The sequence below is a fragment of the Palaemon carinicauda genome, chromosome 3, assembly GCF_036898095.1.
Source record: "Palaemon carinicauda isolate YSFRI2023 chromosome 3, ASM3689809v2, whole genome shotgun sequence".
Lineage (NCBI taxonomy): Eukaryota > Metazoa > Arthropoda > Malacostraca > Decapoda > Palaemonidae > Palaemon > Palaemon carinicauda.
The window spans coordinates 44,421,456-44,446,823 of NC_090727.1; the positions used below are offsets into that span (position 1 = coordinate 44,421,456).

The 25,368-nt window shown below is 45.4% G+C and overlaps 1 pseudogene; it reads left to right on the plus strand.

Annotated features, from left to right (window-relative positions):
- The window catches only part of LOC137638259 (ATP-dependent DNA helicase DDX11-like), a 104,018-nt pseudogene extending 80,239 nt beyond the window's left edge, over nt 1–23,779 (plus strand).
- The last annotated feature ends 1,589 nt before the right edge of the window (nt 23,780–25,368 follow it).

Consider the following 25,368-nt stretch of genomic DNA (forward strand, 5'->3'; position numbering starts at 1 on the left):
CTAAATCGAGTAATTTGGGTAACACGAGGAAACTTCGAATCCTCCATGTTACACAAATTTCAATAGAAACAAATTATGATGATCTATGTAAAGCATTTGAATGCTATGGATGCATAAAAGAAATAAGGATGAAACTTGAAGCTGAAACTTGGGATTCATGGATATCTTATAGTAGTTATGACGAAGCATTTAGTGCAATAAGTAATTTGAATAATATTAAAGTTAATAACTTGAATGTCGCGGCTGCTCTCTGCGATAAGGTACCAAAAGATTTAGATGTGTACAGGCCTGCCGATTGGTTGGAAAAAGGCGCAGATTTAGTCATGCCCTCCCAGAGAAATCCAAAACCACCGATGTGGCTTATAGCTGAATCAAAGGGGGTTACAGGGAATTATTTTAAAATATGCAAATTGATTCAGAAAAAAGTAGGAACTATTGCACCAGGCGATATATCTCGTTTCGGAAAAAATAGTTTCCTTATCCATGCCAAATCCAGTACACAGTCGGTAATATTGTCCAATATGAAAATAAATAATGATGACATTAAGTTAGATGTCAAACCCCACCTAAATTTTAGCTACGGAAAGGGCGTAGTTTTTAACAGAGACCTATATGATTTTACAGAGGAGGAGATACTGGCCATGTGTCCATTAAATGTTTGGAAAGTTCATAAAGTCCCAGGTACATCAATGATAATCCTTACGTTCCAGGATGCTGATGTACCTTTTCATATTATTATCGAGAACGAAAGGATTAAAGTAAGACCCTTCAAGCAGAAGCCATTGCAATGTTTTAATTGTTTTAAATTTGGGCACCCGTCCAAAGTTTGCAAAAATGAGAAGATGTGTGGTATTTGCTCCAAATCTTACCATGGAGAGTGTGCACTTGGAGCCAGGTGTTTAAATTGCAGCTCGAATCACAAATCCACAGACAAGATTTGCGAGCTATATAAGTTGGAGGAAGCTGCCCTCAACAAATCAAACTTAGAACACATAAGTGTGACCCATGCCAAAAGACTATTAAATAAATCAAATACATATGCTAAGGCATTAAAATCAAACCAACCTAGCACTGCCAATAGCTCAAAAAAAGTATACTATCTGACAAAATGTCAAATAACGAGATAACCTTATCACCTCCTGAGGCTTTACCACGGTGTATTAACACTAGGTCATTGCCCATTGCTGTACAGCCTTCAGCCGCCATTACAAAAAGTAATACAAACCTCTCTCAGGCCATGTCCTTGCCTGATCTGATGGAGGTTCCACTTAAGACTAACTTACCTGATGCACCTGTTGTGGGAAAGGTGCAAAAACCTCGAATCCCACCATCTATTAATCGCAAAAGAGAGAGACCTCCATCTCTCTCTCCACCCTCCATTAGAAACGTTAAGGTTATGACATCAAATAAATTTGATGTTTTGTCTGTTGATGTTTCTAATGAACCAGAAGATGGACTGAATAAATCAGAAATTCAAGTTGAGGTCCACCATCCACCTCAACAAATAGATAAAAAGATTACAAAGAAAATCACCAACGTTAAACCCAACATAACAAGACCACCTCTGAAGAAACCTACTGGTAATAATGTTACATTAAAAACTGCTAATGGGAAGACCTCATCCAAGATGTCTTCCAGAAATAATCCATAGTTTTCTCCTCCATTTTGCAATGGAACTGTCAGGGTTTGAGGGCGAAATATGAAGAACTTAAGCTCCTAATTCATGAGCATTCCCCCATAATTGTATGTCTACAGGAAAGTATGCTTGATTCTAACACTCCTAGTCCTCGAGAGTATGTTGGCTATAGAACACCATATAATCAACAAGCAGGGAGCCATGGCGGAAGTCTCATGTACATTCGTCGAGATGTTCCCCAAATACCCATGTCTATACGTACAACCCTGCAGGCAGTTGTTGTACAAATTGATATAGGGAGAAAATATACAATATGCTCTCTGTACTTACCTCCAAATGATAATATTTTATATTATGATTTAGCAGAGGTCATTCAACAACTCCCTCAACCTTTTCTCTTACTGGGAGATATGAATGGTAGACATCCTTTATGGGGTGATGTTTTGGCCAACACAAGGGGCAATATTATCTCATCAATTGTGGAGAATGAGGATGTGGGACTCCTTAATACAGGAGAGCCCACACACTTCCATGTTCAGACAGGTACTTTGTCATGCATTGACCTTTCAATTGCAAGCTCTAACTGCCTTCTTGATTTTGATTGGAGGACATTAGATGATTGGCATACTAGTGATCATGCACCAATCATTATAAACACCAACAAGGGTCCGCCTTTGCAAAGATCGCCACGTTGGAATCTAGACAAGGCAGACTGGGTTAAATTTTGTGAGCTAAGTGAAATCGAAGGGAGAGCAGAACAGTTTGAAAGTGTTGATGATGCCATAGACCTACTGAATGGAACTCTTCATACAGCAGGAGTCAATTCAATTCCCAAAACAACAGGGTTATTCAAACGACGACCAGTCCCGTGGTGGTCTTCAGAACTAACTGCACTCCACAGAGCCACAAGAAGATCTCTAACACGATTGCGTAGACGCAGAACTGATGAGAATTTAATAATGTACAAGAAATGTAGAGCACAGTTCCGTCGTGCCATGAAAGAAGCAAGGCGCCAGTCATGGATGTCTTTTGTTTCCTCTATTAACAGTAGAACACCACCATCTTCTGTGTGGAGGAAAGTAAAAAAGATAGCTGGCAAATTCACCCCCAACCCACCACCAGTGTTGAGGGTGAATGGCCAGTATGTAACTGAAGCAAATGAAGTTAGCAATGCCCTGGCTAATCATTTTTCAAATGTATCCAGCAAGTGTGAAGGAGCCCCTGGTCACCAGTATAGGAGCACTGAAGAAAAGAAAATTTTAAATTTTGCAACAAGAAGGGAAGAGTCGTATAATTCTCCTTTCACTGAAAGAGAATTTGATTCCGCACTTGCTCATTGCAACGATACAGCCCCTGGACCCGATGGAATTCCATATGCAATGATTAAACATGTACATTTTAATACAAAGCTATTTATTTTAAGCATTATTAATAGAATATGGCATGATCATAGCTACCCAAGTGTTTGGGAACTAGCCATTATTTTAGCCTTTTTAAAACCCGGTAAAGACAAGTTTTTAGCAGCAAACTATCGTCCTATTGCATTGACATCTTGTTTATGTAAAATCATGGAGAAGATGGTCAGTGCAAGGCTGATATGGTACCTTGAAAAGAAAGGTATTTTATCACCGATACAATGTGGATTCAGAAAAATGCACTCAACGACTGATGTGTTGATACGACTTGAGTCTTCTATTTGTGAAGCCTTTGCTTCCAAACAGCACCATGTTACAGTATTTTTTGACCTTGAAAAGGCATATGATACCACATGGAGATATGGTATTCTTAAAACCATTCATGAATTGGGATTGAGAGGAGAGCTGCCACTATTTATTCAGGCATTTCTTTCACGTAGAGTTTTTCAAGTGAGAGTGGGGGAAACTCTATCAGAGAGTAAGTGCCAGGAAGAAGGAGTTCCTCAGGGTAGTGTGCTGAGTGTAACCCTTTTTGCACTAGCAATTAATGGGATATCCTCAGCCATTCCCCAGGATGTTCTCTCAACACTATTTGTGGATGATCTCTCAATATCATTTGCTGGCACTAGAATGGCAATGGTTGAGAGAAAAATCCAACTCTCTATTGATAAAATTATCCAGTGGGCTGACATGAATGGATTTAAGTTCTCGACAAGTAAAACTACCATTGTCCATTTTTGTCGTATCCGGGGAGTACATCCAGACCCGGATATATACATTAAAGGTCAACGGATACCATGTGTATCGGAAACCAAATTTTTAGGTTTGATATTTGACTGTAGACTTACATGGGTTTCTCACCTAAAAGCGCTAAAAGCTAAATGTGTTGAAGCTCTGAATATCTTAAAAGTATTGTCCCATACATCATGGGGGGCAGACCGCAATACTATTTTAAAATTATACAAGGCCTTGATTTTTTCCAAAATTAGTTATGGTTGTGAGGTATATTCTTCAGCCACCCCAAGCCGGTTAAAAATATTAGACTCGATACATCATGCAGGTATTAGATTATCTACTGGAGCTTTTAAAACCTCGCCTATCCCAAGTCTCCTTGTTGATGCTGGAGAGTTACCTCTAGACCTTTACCGAATGTCTTCCATTCTTCGGTATTGGTTTAGATTGCAAAGACTCCCTAGCTCTCTAGCCTTTCAGACTGCAAGCCTTGTAAGACACGCATCATACTTTGAGTTGCACCCAAAATCTCCTCAACCTTATGGCTTTCGGGTGAAACGATTTTTAAATAGTCTGGATATAATTAGAAATAAGGTACTTCCATTCAAGGTATCATCAACGCCTCCATGGAAATTACCTGACATATCATTTTGTAAATACTTTATTGGAGTTAAGAAGAATATGACTGACTTAGAATCCAGGTCTCTTTTTATGGAACATGTCGAAGAACATAGGGGATCGACTTTTATATATACTGATGGCTCCAAATCTGATGCTGGCGTTGGATTTGGAGTACATAGTAATGATTTTAATTGTAGAGGTGCACTTCCTCTAACAGCTTCCATATTTACTGCCGAACTGTATGGCATATTAACCGCTATTGAGAAAATAGCTTTGGAAAAGGAGGGTAATTTTACAATTTTTAGTGATGCAAGGAGTGTTCTTCAAGCTTTAGAAGTTTTTAATTCTAGTAACCCTCTAGTTTTAAAGATTTTAGAATGGCTTTTTATTATTGGACGGAAAGGTATAACTGTTCAATTTTGTTGGGTTCCAGCACATGTAGGTGTGTCTGGGAATGAGAAGGCAGATTTACTGGCGAAGAATGCGGCATCCGAGTTGTTACCAAGGAGGTATCCCATTCCATGTAACGATCTCCTACCTTACATCAAGAAATTGGTTTGTGATAAATGGCAACAGCACTGGGACAGTCAAGACGGCAATAAAATGAGGGAAGTAACAAATATCATATCACCTTGGAGGTATAACATGATTCCCCGAAAATGGGAGACGACTCTTTGTCGTCTCCGTATTGGTCACACACGGTTGACACACGAGTTTCTGCTGAAGGGCCAACACCAACCGTATTGCGAGGACTGCTTAGTACCTTTAACAGTGAGGCATTTGTTGACCGAATGCCCTAATTTTACTAACTTAAGAAATAGATATCTGTTTGAGGCTCAAGGTGAGGATGGCAGGTTTATCCTTGCCAAGATTCTTGGACATGATGTGTCTTACTATGCGAGCGGAATTTTTAGATTTATTTCAGAAGCAGGTCTTCTGAAAACTATTTAACTATTTTAATGACTTCTTAATTTTTATGGTTTTAATCGAATTCTCTTTTAATTTTCATATACAGTAAATGGTATCGGCGTCAATGACCTTAGATGTCAGGATGCCAGAAAACTTTCAATCAATCAATCAATCCTCCTAGGGATCCCTCGATCCCCTTCCCTCCAGAGGGGGTGTCTGACAGCGCGACTGTCAGACAGCGCGACTGTCAGACAGCAGCCCTGGTTCGTCACCCTAGTCAGAGCCCTTGTGCAGGCTATTAAGGCCGCTCTCTCTGATTCGGGACATGAACCAGCGGCAGCTTCCTCCCCCCTGAAGAGGAAGAGAGGAGTCTCTCCCGTGGATCCTCCGCCGAGGCCTATTCTGTCTCCGCACAGATCCTTGCGCAAGGCTCCTTCTCCCCCTCAGACCTTCTCGCCCTCCCCTGCGGAGAAGGATTAGCCCTCCTCAGGAGAGTCGGATGAGCCGGAACACTCCCCCATCGCACCAATGGGGGAGGCTCCGCCTCTCCCCGAGAGGTCTTCTCGTCCAGAGGTGGAGAAGAGCCTGCCCCCTTCGCTACTCGAGTCCTGTATCCCACCCAGGAGGGAGCCTAAGGACTCTAAGACAATTCCCAAATCGTCAGCGAGGATCAGGCAGGAACCGTCTAGAGCCGCTGAGGACGTCCACGTGTCCCTCCAGGAAGAGCCACTGGGGACAGGAGACTTCGCTGCAAGTCCTTCGGGAGGAGAGCACCAGGAGTCAGAACACGCGTTCTGGCAAGTCCTGACCCTCATGAGGAACCTTAATGGGATCCCAGACCCTGAGGTCCCACCTCGTGAAGGGAAGGACACGGTCCTGGGCTGCGTCTACGGCACCCAGAAACCCTCTACGGCCAGTGCAGCTTTGCCCTGGTCTCAAGGGATGAAGAGTGCCAGAGACAAGGTCGAGGGCCAGCTCTCTGAGCTTGCCTCCTCCAGCAGATCGAGTGCCGGTAATAAGCTCCTCCCTCCTCCTCGAGTCCATCAGAGGAGGTACTTCGAGATCCTCGAGGAGTCTTGTCTGAGTCTTCCCTTACACCACTCCGTGGAAGAACTCACAGGGGGAGTCCCTCTTGAGAGACTCTCCAACCGGCACGTGTCCTTCTCAGCCACTGAGATCCTGAGCCAGGAGAAAGTCACCAAGTGCGCCATGCAGGCGACTTTGTGGCTCGACATCTGGCTGGGGTCTTTGGGCATCCTGGTGCGGTCCGAGGACCTCTCCAAAGAAAGCACCAGGAAAGCGCTGGAAACCTTTCTTCTCTCGGGCACACGGACCATTGAGTTTCTGTTCCACCAAGTCTCGAGCTTGTGGGCCAACAAGATCCTCAAGCGTCGGGACGCTGTGGCCGAGAGGTTCCATCATAAGGTATCCAGTGCAGAGGCTAGCTGGCTCAGACACTCTTCCGTGCTCGGTAAGAGCCTGTTTGAGCCTAAGGACGTGGAGCTCACTGCTGAGAGGTGGAGGAAATCCAACCAGGATTCTCTCATCTACAGGGCCCTGACATCGAGGCCCTACAAACCTCCAGCAGTCCAGCAGCCCCGTCCGGCTAAGGACACAAAGAAGACGACCACCGCAGCGAAGCCCAAGGTGTCTAAGCCCTTTCCTGCCAAGAGCAGAAGGGGCAAGAAGTTCTCCAGGGTAGGCAAAAACCCTAGAGGCACCAGCCAAGGCCAGAAGCGCTAGGGTTGGCAATCCCCCTGCATGTCCACCAGTGGGGGGATGCCTACAGAGTTGCGCGACAAGGTGGCAGCAACTCGTGGCGGATGCCTGGACGATCTCCGCGATCTCTCTAGGTTATCGCGTCCCGTTCACAGACTCTCTACCTCCCCTGACAGCGAATCCAGTGTCATTGGGCTCTTTTGCCATGGGATCGGCAAGGGGCAGGCCCTCCGGGCCGAAGTCCAGACCATGTTGGAAAAGGACGCTCTCCAGGAGGTTGTAGACGGATCCCCAGGCTTCTACAGTCGACTCTTTCTTGTGAGAAAGGCGTCTGGAGGCTGGAGACCAGTCATTGACCTCTCGACCCTGAACGGGTTTGTCAAGCAGACTCCGTTCAGCATGGAGACGGCAGACACGGTCAGACTTGCAGTGAGACCACGAGACTTCATGTGCACACTGGACCTGAAGGACGCGTACTTCCAGATCCCAATCCATCCGTCTTCGAGGAAGTACCTGAGATTTTGCCTAGACAACAAGATCTACCAGTTCAAGGTGCTGTGTATGGTCTCTCCACAGCTCCTCAGGTGTTCACCAGAGTATTCACCATCATCTCTTCGTGGGCCCACAGGATCGGCATCCGTCTCCTTCGTTATCTTGACGACTAGCTGATCCTGGCGGACTCGGAGGCAACCCTTCTTCGCCACCGAGCCAGACTCCTCGAAGTTTGCCAGGATCTGGGGATCATGGTAAATCTCGAGAAGTCCTCCCTGCAGCCCTCTCAGAAACTGGTATATCTAGGCATGGTCATAGACACCAATCTCCACAAAGCCTTCTCATCAGACGAAAGGATAGCAAGGCTGAGGAAGGTTGCGAGACCTTTCCTTAATCGAGAAGAACTCCCAGCCCAATCGTGGCTGCGTCTCCTCGGCCACCTCTCCTCCCTGACCCGTCTCGTTCCCAACAGTTGCCTCAGAATGAGATCCCTCCAGTGGCGACTCAAGTCTCGGTGGAGTCAAGGACATGACTCCCCGGACACCTTGATGGGACCTGCGGAATGGGCGGACCTCAGTTGGTGGGTGGAAGACGAGAATCTACGAAAGGGAGTGGATCTTCTCGTCCCTTCCCCGGATTTGATGCTGTTTTCGGACGCATCAAAGAAAGGGTGGGGGGGCCCACGTTCTGAACCACAGGACCTCAGGCCTGTGGTCAGAATCAGAAAAGTACCTTCACATAAACCTGCTAGAAATGAAGGCCGTGTTCCTGGCACTTCAGAAGTTCCACCAAGTCCTGGCGGGCCACTCTGTGGTGGTGATGAGCGACAACACCACAGTCGTGGCTTATATCAACAAGCAGGGATTTACCTTTTCGGAACAGCTATCCCATCTTGCAGTAGAGATCCTGAGATGGTCCGAAGTCCACTCGATCTCACTAGCGGCTCGCTTCATTCCAGGATAAAGGAATGTGCTCGCCGACAGTCTGAGCAGAGCGACGCAGATAGTGAGTACCGAGTGGTCTTTGGATCCTCAGATAGCCAACAAAGTCCTGACTTTGTGGGGTTCCCCGACGGTGGATTTGTTCGCTTCGGCGCTGAACACCAAGCTCCCGCTGTACTGTTCCCCAGTCCCGGACCCCAAGGCTCTCTGGCAGGATGCCTTCTAACAACGGTAGGACAACGTCGATGTGTACGCCTTTCCCCCGTTCTGTCTGATGAGGAGGGTACTCAACAAGACCAGAACATCGGTCAATCTCTCGATGACCTTGATAGCTCCGCTATGGCATCATGCAGAGTGGTTCCCGGACCTTCTGCAGCTCCTCACGGAGATCCCGAGGGAGCTCCCTCCATGTCGCGAGCTACTCAAACAACCACACTCCAACATCTACCACAAAGTCGTAGCTTCGATTCGACTTCACGCCTGGAGACTATCCAGCATCTCCTCACAGAGAGAGGATTTTCGCAGCAAGTTGCGAACAGGATGTCTGGCCACCTGCGCAAGTCATCCGCAGGAGTCTACCAGGCGAAGTGGCGAGTTTTCTGTGGTTGGTGCCGTGGTAGAGGTATCTCTCCCCTCGATGCCACTTTACCAGCAATAGCGGAGTTCGTCGTTTATCTGCGGGAAGAAATGCGCCTTTCAGTCTCGCCAGTGAAAGGCTATCGCTCAGCCTTAAGTCTGGCCTTCAGGCTTAAAAGAATGGACATTTCCTCCTCGCTGGAACTGTCTCTCCTCATACGGAGTTACGAACTTACCTGCCCTCAGTCGGAAGTGAGACTTCCTCCTTGGAACGTGGTTCGAGTTCTCAGGTCTCTTAAGAGACCTCCCTACGAACCATTACGCCAGGCTTCTGATCGCCACCTTACCTGGAAGATGGTGTTCCTGCTAGCTTTGGCCTCAGCCAAGCGAGTCAGCGAACTTCATGGTCTCTCCTACGACGTCGCCCATTCAAGGGGATGGGGGGGAGGTAACGATCAGCTTCGTCCCTGATTTTGTTGCCAAGACTCAGAACCCGGGAGTGCCGGACCCAAGGTTCGACTCCTTCCAGGTTTCGAGTCTCCGTTCTGTAATAGATGACCCAGACCATCTCCTACTGTGCCCAGTCAGGAGTCTGAGGTTGTATCTTAAAAGAACAGCTGCAGTCCGCCCCCAGGTGCGAGCCTTGTTCGTGAGCACCGGGGAGACGAAGAGGAGGGTCACCAAGAATACCATCTCGGCCTGGATTCGCAAGGTAATTCATCTGGCCTTGAATCCTGACCCTCCTCCGTCACGTCGCCCTAGGGCACATGACTTCAGGGGCGTGGCTACGTCCCTGGCCTTCAAGAAGAACTTTTCGGTGACGCAGGTCCTGCAAGCTGGGGTGTGGAAGCGTCAGACCACCTTCACGGCCCACAACCTGCAAGACGTGACACACAGGTGGCTCGATACGTTCTCTATCGGCCCTGTGGTGGCTGCACAACAGCTGGTCTAACCTCAGGCTCCTTATTGGACAAGTAGCAGAAGGTTGAGGGCATTGTTTTTAGTCTGTGTTAATGAAAAGATCTGTCTGGCCCCTTTCTTTTCTTCATCCTCTCCTCCCTTGGAGAAAAACAGCATCCTGGTTCCTTTGCACAGCTGACCTCGAACCTCTGCAGGTAAACCATGCTCCCTTGTGTTCCTAGTATTAAGTTGTAATACTGTCATGTCCCCATACCCTGACGAGGTGGTATTGGGAGAGTCTTAGCCTAGATTTCCATCTGAAGAACTCCAGGTCAACTTCCTAGGACGAGTCACTGCTCACCTTCACACACAGCTTATGTAGGCCACAGCAGTCTCACAACTGCCTGCAAGGAGCAGGGCCCCCTCAACCCATGAGCTCATTCAAACTCGGGTTCGGGGTCCCCGGGCAAGCCAAAGCCAGTATGGCAGGGTACTTACCACCCTTCCTAAGGGTTAAGTCACCCCATGTAAATAGCGTGGTTTGTATTTCAGTTACGGAAAAAATGACAAATTCGTAGATAATTTGTATTTTTCCTAACTATACAAACCTTAGCTATTTACAGTTATGTGCCCACCAGCCCTGTCCCCCAAGATAAGTCCTACCTCTAAGTTAAGTGAGCCTTTCACCGGTGTGTGTGAGGGGGGGGGGTAGCTAACTACCCCTCCCTACCCCCACTAACTAGCGGTGGGGTAGGAAACCCTCGTTAAAACTTTTATGGCTCGTCGTTCAGCTACGCCGAAGTAATTACCCCATGTAAATAGCTAAGGTTTGTATAGTTAGGAAAAATACAAATTATCTACGAATTTGTCATTTTGGCATGATTTTATCTTTTATTTAGGCTATTTGTACAGTGTTAGTTAGCGGCTTTGGTCGGTAGCCTTTCATGCGAGAATTCTTGGTTTTTTTTTTTTCAGTTTTTACGGGGAATCGGAACGCGTTTTCATTAATTTTAGTCCTGCCTGTCGAGATCAGTATTTTACCCGATTTTGGAGGACTAGTTTTTGTTTAAAATGGTATAGTTTCCTCTCCAAGTCGGCTAGTACCCGAAATTGTAAGGTTTTGCTATTATTCCTTTTACGCCGTGTTCCTTTTTCTCCCATTTTCTCAATATGCAGATTTAGCCTATTTATTGAATTTCATTTTTTATTGTTTTTCATTGTGTAACGACTGCCATTATATGGGTTTTTTTGTTTGCGTGCTTCGCATCAGGTCTTCCTCCCCCCCCCCCCATCACAGTGGTCACCTGATTTTGAGCCAGTCTCCTCCCCCTGGGTGTCCTCTCCCCCTTTACGCCTCTCGCCTCTCCCTACATAGGGGGGTAGGCTTAGGTCACATGCTTTTAGAGAATTAGAAGTCACCCAGGGTGGGGACTGGCTCTTTCGCTCATTGCGTCATCGCGAGTAGCGTATGCGCCTCGCCTAGCGCCCCCACCCCCCCTCTCTCTCTCTCTCAAGTTATCCATCTGTGTTATTATTCTTCCCGTCCCGGAGGGCCGTGATATTTTGTGAATCGAGTCTACTAATGGTAGTTATGTTTCTTTGATCGGATTCAGACAACCTACTCTGTTCTGATACCTTACTTTATCCTATATTTGTTACGTAATGTTATGGATGGTTGGTTCGAGAGAGAGAGAGAGAGGGGCTGCGACGCAGATTATAGTTTATGTCTCAGGTTATCCATCCGTGTTATTAATTCCTCCCGTCCCGGAGGGCCGCGATATTTTGTGAATCGTATCTACTAATGGTAGTTATCTTTCTTTGATCGGATTCAGACATCCTACTCTGTTCTGATACCTTACTATATCCTATATTTGTTAACGTAATTTTATGGATGGTTGGTTCGTGAGGGAGAGAGGCTGCGACGGAGATGATAGTTTATGTTAGAGTTAATACATAGCATTTGTTTTTAGTGACGCATTTCTGCCGGCGCTACATTGCTTACGTAGCATTGGGTTTTTGCACCGGATTTACGCATGTTTTCCGGCTCCACAATGATATCTATTTTCGCCCTTCCTGTCATTAGGTTTAATTCATTTAATTTCATGCATTCCAGAGTCTACGGACTTCGATGGTTGTTTCTAGTCTGCTTGTCACTTCTTGCTTACGCTCCCCACCCCGGTGGGTATCCCATGTGTTGGGAACTCATAATAAAGTCTATTTTTTCATGACAGAGGCGTAACATGTTTTTTGAATGCTATTTCGTATTATTTCCTTTAGATTAAGCACGCTATTTTCTGCTGGGTGTCACGGCGGAATTTAATTTCTTTAGTTTATTTTATATATATATACTTTTATCATGTTTGATCTCTGCTGACTTAAGGCCTCGATCTTGGGAGCGGACTTCTTCCCGGAGTACGTGGTAAACTCGGAGAAGCAACTGGAGTCAACCAAAGCCTCAGAGTCCAGTGGGGTCTAATTCCAAAAAGAAAATTTGAGCCCACCGGACAGCAATCACGAGGCAGGAGATGACCAAGGAAGTCACAGTCCTTCCAAAGGCCACAGGCTCAGGATGTGCTACAGGCAATGCCAGCATCCCAGGTGAGCCAACCTTCCACCTCAAGAACCCAGCCACAAAATCAATATGTGTGGGTAAGCCAACCACCCCAACAACCGATAGCCACTACTCCATTTATTGCGTCTCTGGCGTATCATCCTTCCTTCGAAACACACGAAGTGTTTCACGGATATAATACGCATGCGAGAGGTAGTAGAGCTAGGGGAGTCTTCCTGCATAGAGGACTTCCCAGGTAGGAGGAAGGCTGTACCTCTTTCGGAGCCGTTAGGGGTTTAGCAATTGGCATACAGCGTCGTAATGAAAGTTCTGGGGTGGAGAGGGATGAAAAAAGCCCCCTCCACCAACCAGTTTTTATCAGATTCCAACGGCAGACTTAACACTTTACACAGGAGATCTTCTGAAGAAAGCAATAAAGAGGTAATATGCTTAAAAATTTCAAGCACGTTTGTTCAGTGTCTCTAAGAAAAACTCGGACAAACGAAGAGTAACCTAGATCTGTCCTATTTGAATGTATATATTCAATGCAACTAGTTCCATATGCTGTCCGTCTCACAGGTGAGGACCTTTTGTCCCCGTGGGGCCGTCACCACCTCTATACTGTAGATCTTACAGGTGTTTATTTTCATGTTCCGATAGCAAGGCTTTTTCGTCCTTTCCTAGGACTCAAGCTAGGCAAACGATCTTACACCTTCAAAGTGATGCCATTCGGACTCAACATAGCGACCAAGTTATTCATTAAGTTAGAGGAGACAGTAGTCCAAGAGATGAGGACTCAAGGAATACAGTTAGTGGCTTACCTAGACGGTTGGTTTATCTGGGCAAAGTAATAAAATTTCTGGAATACTTAGGTTTCCAAATAAATTTCAAAAAGTCCCGTTTTTCTCCAGCAACGTGCTTCCAGTGGTTAGGTCTTTAATGGATCCTGACCACACACAAGCGATCGATTCCACCACAGAAGAGGATAGAGATAGTAAGAAACACAAGAGGATCTCTCAAGGACAAACTAACAACCCAGAGAAACCAAGACAGAATCCTAGGTTTACTCCAGTTTGCTTCAGTAACAGACACACTACTGAGAGTCAAGCTGAAAGACATCAATCGAGTTTGGCGGTCCAAAGCAAACGTGAAATATCGAGACAAAATTTCTCGGATTCCACCAACACTATGGAAAAGACTTCAACCATGGACGAAGGTAAAAAACCTAGCAAACTCAGTACCTTTACGATTCCCAGCGACAACATTGGTGGTCCATCAAGATGACTCCCTGAGTGCTTGGGGAGGCTATTCCCAATACGAACAGGTCCAGGGGTTGTGGACAGTGACACTCTGACAACTACACATCAATATCCTAGAAGTCATGGAAGTGTTCTTGACTCTAATAAGACTTTCCCCATCACAGAAACAACATATCAGTCTAATACTAGACAGCCAAGTGATAGTCCACTGCATAAACAGGGGAGGTTCCAAATCAAGTCACGTAAATCAAGTGATGGTAGCTATCTTTTCAATGGCAACAGGGAACCATTGGCACCTGTCAGCTGTTCACCTGGCGGGAGTAAGAAATGGGGTTAGGGATGAACTAACAAGGATACCTCCGCGGGAGTCAGAATGGTCCTTGGACAAAAAGTCATTTAATTGGACCTGCCAACAAGTTCCGGGTCTCCAAGTAGACCTATTTGCCACGGAATCCAACCACAAGCCACAATGTCATGTAGCCCCCAACCTCTGGCCTATGTCACAAACGACATGTCCATAGATTGGAACAACTGACGGAGGATTTCCCTGATTCCACCTATAAACATGCTAATGAAAGTCCTGGACATGCTCAGGACTTTCAAGGGTTGCATTGCTCTTAATTGGCCCAATGGAATTGGTTTCCTCTCTTGGTGGAACTAGGACTCCGACCTCGGCGGATTCCTGAACCAAGTTAGCACAGATGGTACTATCTCACAGTGTGTCTGCTTCCTCACGAATTCAGAGTGCCTTCACTTTATGGACTATATAAGATTTGCAACACAAAGAGATGCTGAGATTGTCCCTCTTAACACATTGTTCCTAGTGTCAGATATATGAGATTCTACCATTCGGCAATAGGATTCTGATGTAAGAAAGTTAGCCAAATTTCTGGAAGACTCGGAGGTTCGGACAATGACTACGAATCTGGTAGTTCCCTTTTCACAACTTTCTTTGAAGGAGGCCTAGCCAATAATACTATTACTATGATTAAATCTGCATTAAAGAAAATTTTTCAGATCGGGTTCAATATCAATCTTACAGATTCGGATTTTTCGTCTATTCTGAGAGCCTGTACGAGACTAAAACCAGTAACTCGCCCTCACGCAGTTTCCTGGGTTTTAGATGATGTCCTTGATCTAGATTCTGACACTGATATTGACTCATGCACTTATATAGCGCTTCTTAGGAAGACGTTATTTTTAATAAGTTTAGTCTCAGGAGCCAGAATATCTGAACTCTCGGCATTATCTAGAGAACCAAATCGTATTGATTTTCTTTCTTCTGGTGGAATTTTATTTTTTCTAGATAGAAAATTCTTAGAAAAGAATGAGGATCCACAGAATAGACGGTCCCCATGGAAGATTGTCCCACTTCCACAGGATCTACCTCTGTGCCCAGTTAACACTCTGGAAGGCTATTTAAATAGAACTTCTTAAAAGTCTTTCAGGACCTTTGTTTTTTAGAGAGGATGGAGTAACCATTTCCCTGAAAGGAATCAGACAATAGATTATTTTATTAAACAAACCAAGCTGGAATCTGTCCCACATGCCCAAGATATCCAAGCTGTAGTAACATCAGTCAATTATTTTTGGCGCATGAATTTTGAAGATTTAAAGATATAGTGGTTCCTCCAGATTTAAAAAAACCATTATAACAGGGTCCTATCTTCATACATATTTTTCCCTTTTAGTGCCTTGTCTCCTAATAAGGAGCAGGGCGACACCTGCCTTGCATATTTCCCCTACCTTAACATTGACCTTTATTTGGGCTGTAATTAAGAGATTGGTATATTAAGGATTATTAGTAAAACACTCTTAATTAAATTACTCCAATTTTAACTCAGTTCCTTAACTTTTTGTGTATTTCCAAGCTTATGGGACTAATTCTCTGTTACTATTTCACGGAGCGACACAGGTTGAGCCCAGAAAAGGGATTTTGACGAAGGAAAAATCTATTTCTGGGCGAGGGACCTGTGTTGCCCAGTGAACCCACCCTCCTTTTTCCTCACTCTAGGCTGGCCCAAGGTTGGAGTGCTAGTAGGAATGATGGGAGAAGGATGGATAGTGGTAGTGGTGGTGGTGGTGGTGGGGGGGGGGGGGGGAGCAGTAGCTGTAGAGAACGACACCTCATAGTAACGAGGGATGTTGAGGAGGGAGAAGTCGAATTGGTAAGGGACCTCTGGTAGTGGTTTCACACACCCCAGTTTTTATACCGACACCCTTTAAGGGTGAGCGAGCTGGGTATATTCCTGGCATTCCATGCAACTTTTTTTCTCTGGTATATCTAGCAGTATTTCTGCCATAGAAATGGTGCTTTAAGGAGCATTTCACTGGGTGACACAGTCCCTCGCCCAGAAATAGATTTTTCCTTCGTCAAAATCCCTTTATTGGTCTATATGCAATGACAGAAGATTCCACTGATAATGAAAAGGATACATTTTATGATGAACTATAAGGTATCATTGATCAAATGCAAAAACACGACATCATCATAGTCGCAGGTGATCTGTGCCAAAGTGGGTTCAGAAATTCAAGCATATGCCACAGCAATTGGTAAAGAAAACCTTGATAATGAATCCAATGATAATGGAAATAGATTAGCCTCATTTGCACTCACCAATAACCTTATCAGAGGAGGAACTATCTTTCCACATAAAAATTCACAAGAGGACATGGGAATCATTAGATGATACTGCATTACACTTAAATCAAATTGACCACATTCTTATCAATAAGGAACATAGAGATGCACTACAGGATGAGAGGAACTTCAGAGGAGCAGATTGTGACACAGACCATTACTTAGTATGCGCTAAAATAAAAGCAAGACTGTCAATGAAAAGGTCGACACCAATGGAGAAAAATGTCTTTTTGCTTTTTCTCCTACAGGTTTGAGTGTGAAGTTGGCCTCTGCTATCATGCGCAAATGTCCTGGATTACCCGACCGCCCTTGTGGTACATTTATGTCGGTGGTCGAGACGGACCCTCACACCCTTTGTCCTTCCTGTAGGGGCCAATGGTGTGATAGAACTAACAAGTGTGGTGAGTGTAGGGAGTGGTCTACCTCCCAGTGGGAAAAGTTTTCTCGGCGACAGAAGAAGTCCAGGCGGGATATTTCTCCTTCGAAGATTTCTTCGAAAGGAGAAAATCCCAAGGACTCTTCTTCCGTTGCCCAACCTCTCCGAAGCTCCCACTCGATCGGTTTCTTACGGGAAGCCGTCGAGTGGTAGCGTAGACCATGGTTCTGTTTCCCGATCTCGGGGTTCGAGAGATGGCGTTGCCTCCCCTAGCGAGGCAGCTCCACCTCTTCCCCCGGGGGAGGATTTAAATTTAAATGTTAATGTAAATGATTTATTCCAGCTTTGGTCTTCCTTGGGGCTTGAAGGTTCGCCCTCCAAGGAAGCCTTGTTTGACATGATCTGGTTGGGTACCGCTGTCAAGCAATCGCCGACGTTAGCAGAGGTTGATCTTCTGTCTATCATCGACGTTGTGGTGGCAGAGGTATCCGATGCGGTATCTCCTAATACCTTTGCAACTGCTCAACCTGCTATAACTGTAGGCTTAGTTTCTCCCTCTGCTCGACCTTCGAGGGAGGAACTAAGTCCAACAGTCTCTCCTGCCAGTGATTCTCCCCCTCGGGGGAGTTCACTCACAGAGACTCCTCTTCGGAGGACTGTTGATGGTCATCTTGTTGACCCAGAGGCGCATACGCCGAAAGGCTCGCCTTCCTCTTCGCCGGAGAGGCCTTCCTTCACCTTATAAGGGTGTGAGGAGGCGCTTCTTCGGTTCGTCGTCATCGGTGTAGTCCGCCGCAGAGTAGCCTCGTCATCGATCTCCGACTGTTCCTGCTACAACCCTGGACCTCTCTGCGGATCGTTCGCGATCCCCTTTGGTGGAAGGTCGTCCTTGCAAAGGACACGCCGACCTTCCTCCCGTCAGACCTACTGACCTGCCGTCGCCGTTCCTGGCTGCTGATGCGCTGTGGGCACCAACTAAACCTGTGTTTATAAAACAGGCACTGGTCCCTTCGGGGCAACAAGGGCGTACGTGCAAATTAGCACATACGTCCCTTACGCGACATGCCAAGCATGCGCGCCAACGTTCAACTGACCTCTCTGAGGTTTTGGAGTTAGCGCACAGGTGTTCTCCTACTGTTGCTGATAAAGCGCGCCAGCGCGCACCTGCTACCGACGTTCTTGATAAAGCGCGTCAGCGCTCACCTGCATGCCAGCGCACACCTGTTGCCGATGTTCCTGCTAAAGCGCGCCAGCGCGCCCTCAACCTGCTGCGTGCCATGCGCACCAACATTCTCCTGCGTGCCAGCGCTCGCCTGCGTGCCAACGATCTCCTGCGCGCCCACGATCCTCAGATCTGGGTGCAGTAGGGAAGTTTAAAGCTTCCCCTACTCGCCAACACACCAGTGCTCGCCAACGCGCCAGCGCTTGCCAACGCGCTGTCTACCTTCACCTGCGCACCATCCCTCGCCAGTGCGCAATCGCGTGCAGTCACCTACACGCGCACACGAGGATGCGCGCCCACGCCCATCTCTCACAGCAGTGATACATTGCCAGCCTGATGAGCGCCGACTAGAGGCGCGTCAACGCACACAGGGTCCAGTTGCGCGCCCACGCGCAAGAGATATCTCTCCTGCGCGCACGCCCATCAACATCTAGAGCGCACGATCCCTCGCCCGCACGGGCTCTTCATCCGGATCCTGCGCGCCCGCGCACTCGTGAACATTCACCCTCGCGCGCACGCAATCTGCTTCCTGCGCACCCTCTGATGTCTCCTGCGCACGCTCCTACGCGCCATCGCTCGGCCGCGCGCACCGTCGCAATCGCCCTTACCCGCACGCCAACAGTCTCCCGCACGCGACCCCGGGGATTCCCCATCGCGCAATCCCCAGCACGATCGTCAATATCCTCCCACGCGTGAGGCTGCAGGACAACACGCAGCAAGGTCGCCATCGCCACATCCCCCCCCTGACGACAAATCCAGTCTCATTGAGCTCCCTTGCCATGGGATCAGCAAGGGGGCAGGCCCTTCGGGCAGAAGTCCAGACCATGTTGAAGAAGGGCGCTCTCCAAGAGGTCCTCGACGGGTCTCCAGGCTTCTTCAGTTGACTCTTTCTTGTAAGGAAGGCGTGTAGAGGCTGGAGACCAGTCATCGACCTCTCTTCTCTGAACAAGTTTGTCAAGCAAGCCCCGTTCAGCATGGAGACCGCAGACATGATCAGACTTGCAGTGAGACCGCAAGACTTCATGTGAACACTGGATCTGAAGAACGCGTACTTCCAGATCCCAGTCCATCCGTCTTCAAGGAATACTTAAGATTCAGCCTAGACAACAAGGAGTACCAGTTCAAGGTGCTGTGTTTCGGTCTTTCCACAGCACCACAGGTTTTCACCAGTGTTCTCCCTAATATCATCGTGGGCACACAGGATCGGCATCCGTCTCCTCCGTTATCTGGACGACTGGCTGATCCTAGCAGACTCTGAGTCATCCCTTCTTCAACACCGAGACAAACTTCTGGGACTTTGCCAGGATCTGGGGATCTTGGTGAATCTCGAGAAGTAATCTCTGCTTCCCACTCAAAGACTGGTATACCTAGGCATGATTATAGACACCAATCTCCACAAAGCCTTCCCATCAGACGTCAGGATAGCAAGGCTGAGGAGGGTCGCAAGTCCTTTCCTCAGACGAGAAGAGCTTCCAGCCCAATCTTGGTTACGTCTCCTCGGTCACCTCTCCTCTTTGGCTCGTCTAGTTCCCAACGGTCGCCTCAGGATGAGATCCCTCCTGTGGCGACTGAAGTCCCAGTGGAATCAAGGTTACGATTCCCTTGATGTCATGATCCCTATGGGACCTGCGGAACGGACGGACCTCCAGTGGTGTGTGACAGACGAGAACCTACGAAGAGGAGTGGATCTTCTCGTCCTCCCCCCGGATTTGATGCTGTTTTCGGACGCTTCGAAGAAAGGGTGAGGGGCCCATGTTCTACACCACAGGACCTCAGGCCTGTGTTCAGAATCAGAAAAGTGCCTCCATATAAATCTTCTAGAGATGAAGGCCATTTTCTTGGCCCTTCAACAGTTCCAACAATACCTGGCGGGTCACTCTATGGTGTTGATGAGCGACAACACCACAGTAGTGGCTTACATCAACAAGCAAGGAGGTACCTTTTCGAAGCAGCTATCCCATCTTGCAATAGAGATACTGAGATGGACTGAAGTCCACTATCGGCACGTTTCATTCGAGGCAAGAGGAATGTGCTCTCCGACAATCTGAGCAGAGCGTCTCAGATAGTGAGTACTGAGTGGTCTTTGGATCATCTAGTAGCCAACAAAGTCCTGACTTTGTGGGGTTCCCGACTGTGGATCTGTTCGCGACAGCGCTGAACTTCAAGCTTCCACTGTACTGCTCCCCAGTCCCAGATCCCAAGGCGCTCTGGCAAGATGCCTTCCAACAACGGTAGGACAACATCGACGTGTACGCCTTTCCCCCGTACTGTCTGATGAGGAGGGTACTTAACAAGACCAGAATATCGGCCAATCTTTCAATGACCCTCATAGCTCCGCTATGGCATCACGCGGAATGGTTTCCGGACCTTCTGCAGCTCCTAACGGAACTTCCAAGAGAATTCCCTCCACGACACCATCTACTCAGACAACCACATGCCAAACTCTTCCACAAAGCCGTAGCTTCGCTACGACTTCACGCCTGGAGACTATCCAGCATCTCCTCGCTGAGAGAGGATTTTCGCAACAAGTTGCGATTAGGATGTCTGGACATCTGCGAAAATCATCAGTCTACCAGGCAAAGTGGAAAGTCTTCTGTGGTTAGTGTCGTGGAAGGGGTATCTCCACTCGTTGCCACTATTCCAGCAATAGTGGAGTTCCTCGTGTATTTGCGGGAAGAAATGTGCCTTTCAGTCTCGGCGGTGAAAGGCTATCGCTCAGCCTTAAGTCTAGCCTTCAGGCTCAAAGGAATGGACATTTCTTCCTCGCTGGAACTTTCTCTACTCATACGAAGTTATGAACTTACCTGCCCTCAGTCGGAAGTGAGACTTCCTCCATGGAACGTGGTTCGAGTTCTCAGGTCTCTTAAGAGACCTCCCTATGAACCATTACGCCAGGCTTCAGATCGTCACCTAACTTGGAAGACTGTGTTCCTACTAGCTTTGGCATCGGCCAAGCGAGTCAGTGAACTTCATGGTCTCTCATATGACATCGCCCATTCAAGGGGATGGGGGTAGGTAACGTTCAAATTCGTCCCTGAGTTTATTGCTAAGACTCAAAATCCGGGGGTGCCAGACTCTCGGTTTGACTCCTTCCAGATTTCGAGTCTTCGTTCTGTAACAAATGACCCAGACCATCTCCTACTGTGCCCAGTAAGGAGTCTGAGGCTATATCTCAAAAGAACGGCTGCAATCCGTCCCCAGGTGCAAGCGTTGTTTGTTAGCACTGGGAGGAATAAGAGGCAGGTCACCAAGAACACCATCTCGACATGGATTCGTAGGTTGATCCATCTGTCCCTGAATCCAGACCCTTCTCCGTCACGTCGCCCTAGAGCACATAATGTCAGGGGCGTAGCTACGTCCCTGGCCTTCAAGAAGAATTTCTCGGTGACGCAGGTTCTTGAAGCTGGGGTGTGGAAGCGTCAGACGACCTTCATAGCCCACTACCTGCAAGCAGGCTACCCTCCCTACCCCCCGCTAAGTAGCGGTGGGGTAGTAGACCCTCGTTAAAATTCTAATGGCTCGTCATTTCAGCTACGCCGAAAGTAATAACTCCTATTAAATAGCTAAGGTTTGTATAGTTAGGAAAAATACAAATTATCTACGAATTTGTCATTTTAGGTATATTGAATGGTTCAAATGTATTTGGCTGTACAATATTTCATTGTGGTTATACTGTAGCTTTATTATAAGATTTAATGTGGTGTTTTGTAGGATTTGGAACGAATTAGGCATTTTATCCAGTCCCATATAGCAGGGGAACCCCACTCGCTACAGGACCTCCACTGTCATTATATCTTGTTCGTTCAGATTATTCAACGTTTCATATCACTTATTGCTCATTTACTGTAGAATCGTCACTGTCATACAACTCATGGAATAAGAAAGTCTTCAGTTTCCTCTTGAAAGCCTTAATGTCTTCAATCATTCGAATGTCTTGTGGGAGCTTATTATATAGTCTCGGGGCTGCATATTTAAAGGGTCTGGAGCCTACAATAGACATATATCTAGGTTCCAATAGTTTGAAACCCTCTGTAACTATTCTCGTGTCGACACGATTTGTTGGCTGCGCTATATGTAGCAATTCTCTAAAATATTTTGGACGACCGGTTCTGATAACTTTGGGGTTATTGTACATGTTTTAAATTTAATCTTGCTTTAATCGGCAGCCAGTGTAAATCAATTAGTATAGGGGTGATCCTTTCTCTAGGTGGGACTACTTTTATCAGTCTTGCTCCTCTATTTATTATGTTTTGTAATTTCTTAAGTTGTACATTTGGTAAATTGTAATAGATAGAGTTGCAGTAGTCAATGCTGGTAATAATACAGTTTATCACAAGTTTCTTTACAGAATTTTCATCCAGGTACTTTTTTGTAAAAGCAATATTTCTTAGATGATAACCATCAGTTTTTACTACATTATTTATTTGTGCATTGAGAGACAAGTTACAGTCAAGAAATACACCCAGATCACAAACTTTACTAGATATTGGCACCGAGTCATTATTTATGTTCATTTGAATATCACCCAAGCTTCTCACGCTGTTTCTCTTACCTACCACCATGAACTCAGTTTTGTACTCATTTAATTTTAGTTATTTAATTGTCATCCATTCTCTTAACACTATCAAGGATTCGGTTTAGGGTTTCAATAGTGTCATATACCTATATCATTTATGGAGAAGTAAAATTGTGTGTCATCCGAAAATAGTTCGAGCTTCACACCATGCCTTTGTTGTATTTTTGATAGACCAGTAGTATAGATGCAGAATAAGATTGGGCGAAGTACTCTCTCCTGGGGTACCCCTCTGTTTAAAGGTTCGTATGATGAATAAGAGTTTCCAATTAGCACACAGTAATTTCTACCAACCAAGTAGTCATTTAGGTATCCGAAAGCTTTATCTTGGTTGCCGATGGACCGTAGATCATTTAGTAGCAGTTCATGCACAACTGAATCAAAAGGCGCACTAAGATAGAGTAATATTAAAATACCACATTTATTTTCATCCATCATTTCCAGCATATCATTTATAACAGAGCAGATGGCTGTCTCCGTAGAGTATAGATTTCTGTAAGCAGATTGGTTGTTAGGCAAAGCTTGTATTTCTTCTAAGTGACTGACTAGTTTTTCAAGAATTACATATTCAAGCACTTTTGAAACAAAAGGATAGATTCAAAATAGTTCTAAATGAGCTTAATTCCTGGTAGTCCAGAGCATTTTTCAGAACTGGTGTGACTATAGCCATTTTCCCAGATTTAGGAAACTTACATTATTCAATGCATGCATTTGCTATTCTCATTATTAATTTGACTAGACTAGAAAAGTTTCTCTCTCCAATTACTTACAGATACAGTATTGGCAGAGGATTGATCGTGCATTTTGTTTTCTTTGCTCTCTTGATAATCCTGGTGATGTCATCTTGTGTTTTGTTAGATCTTATTAATTTTGTCTTGTGTCAGATGTATGAAGCTAAAACTAGCGAGTTGGTAAGTAACGAAAATTTAATGTCTCTCTCTCTCTCTCTCTCTTTCTCTCTCTCTCTCTCTTCTCTCTCTCTCTCTCTCTCTTTCTCTCTCTCTCTCTCTCTCTCTCTCTCTCTCTCTCTTTCTCTCTCTCTCTCTGTGTGTGTGTGTGTGTGTGTGTGTGCATTATATTTGTATGTTATTTGAATGAAATTTTTCCTTAATTTTTTTCTCTATTGCTACTTTGTAATATTTCATTTTTTTTCTACTGTAGGATCTGGTCCCTTATGTGGCTCACGTGTGTGCCCAGTACTTCAGGGACATTGTACCAGTACTTCAGGGACATTGTACACACAGGAGAAAGGCTTCTTTGATAGCCCTTTAGAAAGAGGTACTAGTCAGTGAGTGATATAAATGTCTTGTATAAATAATGTTTGTAGATTTTACTTATATCAGAAAAAAACAATTTGCTGGAATGTCAAAATGAAAATATGGCCAAAATAAGTATATCCTACCCACCTTAAATATAATTAAAAAGGAAATAACAAACAAGCACACGCTGTGTTTTCTCGTGTTTGTGCGGTGGGTTGATGTAGTGAAATTTTAGTGTCAAACTCAAATGCAGATTTTTTATCTTCAAAATTAATACGTGGAGAAAGATACGACAATCAGTTTTGTATAAGAATTTTATTTCTTTATATATTTTACGGAATATGCAAGTACACATTCGTGGAATTTTTCAGTGAATAATGTGCACAATTTTAGCTTTAACGAAGATCACTTAAAAAACACTGTCCTCTGTGACTTGATGATTTATTGTTACAGAAAAATTATATCGTGAAATGAACAATATTGTTCAGATTTTATTTTGGGAATCTCAGTAATGGGAATGTTTTTGAACAGCAAAAAATTTACAAAAGTAGAGAGGAAATTTACTGGCAGCAGAGCCAATGTTTGACCAGCCATGACCTGACACCAGAGATCCATATAAATGATCATAATATCGCCTACACAGGAAATAGGAAATCACCTGCGTCCATACTCCTAAAGTCAAGCTTTGTTAACAGACACATTTCTGCTATTGAAGAGGGTTGTCTTCCGTTAATTTTAACTATGTGAGTAATACTGAACTGAAGCTCCCTTAAAAGTATGAACTCAAGGTTTTTCTTACTACAAGTACAGATTGTGGATCCAGCCACCAGTTATAGAGAATATGTTGGGAAGCAGGTTGGTAAGGATGAGGTGGTGTAAAACGCATGTTTTGTAGATCAAGAGCTCAACGGTGTCAGAGAGTAATTAACTTTTTGATCTTCTCGACTGAGTTAATCGAATATTTTCCTAATCATTATGATCTAAGAAAAATTTATTTTGCAGTTACAACCCTTTAACTATGAAAATTCATTAGGGGACAAAGTTATCAACCAACTCAGGTTAAAAGGGACTAGTGGTAATTAAAGATGTAATTCCAAACTTATTCATATTATTGAATAACATTCAATTCTCACAGTATCTAGGGATTCCACAGAACTTTGACCCTGTTATTCATGAATTACTGTTACAAAATCTGGAAGATTGGAGTACCCGTGGTCACAGCATTACACTTTTGATACCCTTGTCTGGCAATAGCTTAATTGTACAGGACCTCATCCTTTATCCTTCATCCCGGTAACACACAGAATATTGTATATCGATTAGAAGACAAAAAGTATATATTACATGATAATCTAAATATAAGGGGATACCCTAGTAACATTAACTAACATGTTATGAAAATAGCCTTTGACTATCAGCACAGGATTGTCCATATCACTGTCTCGGTTTGCTCATAAGGGAAACTGTTCTAGCTACAGAGAAGAGATAGAGGAGAGAGCACAGAGAGAGAGAGAGAGAGAGAAAAGAGAGGAGAGAGAGGGAATTC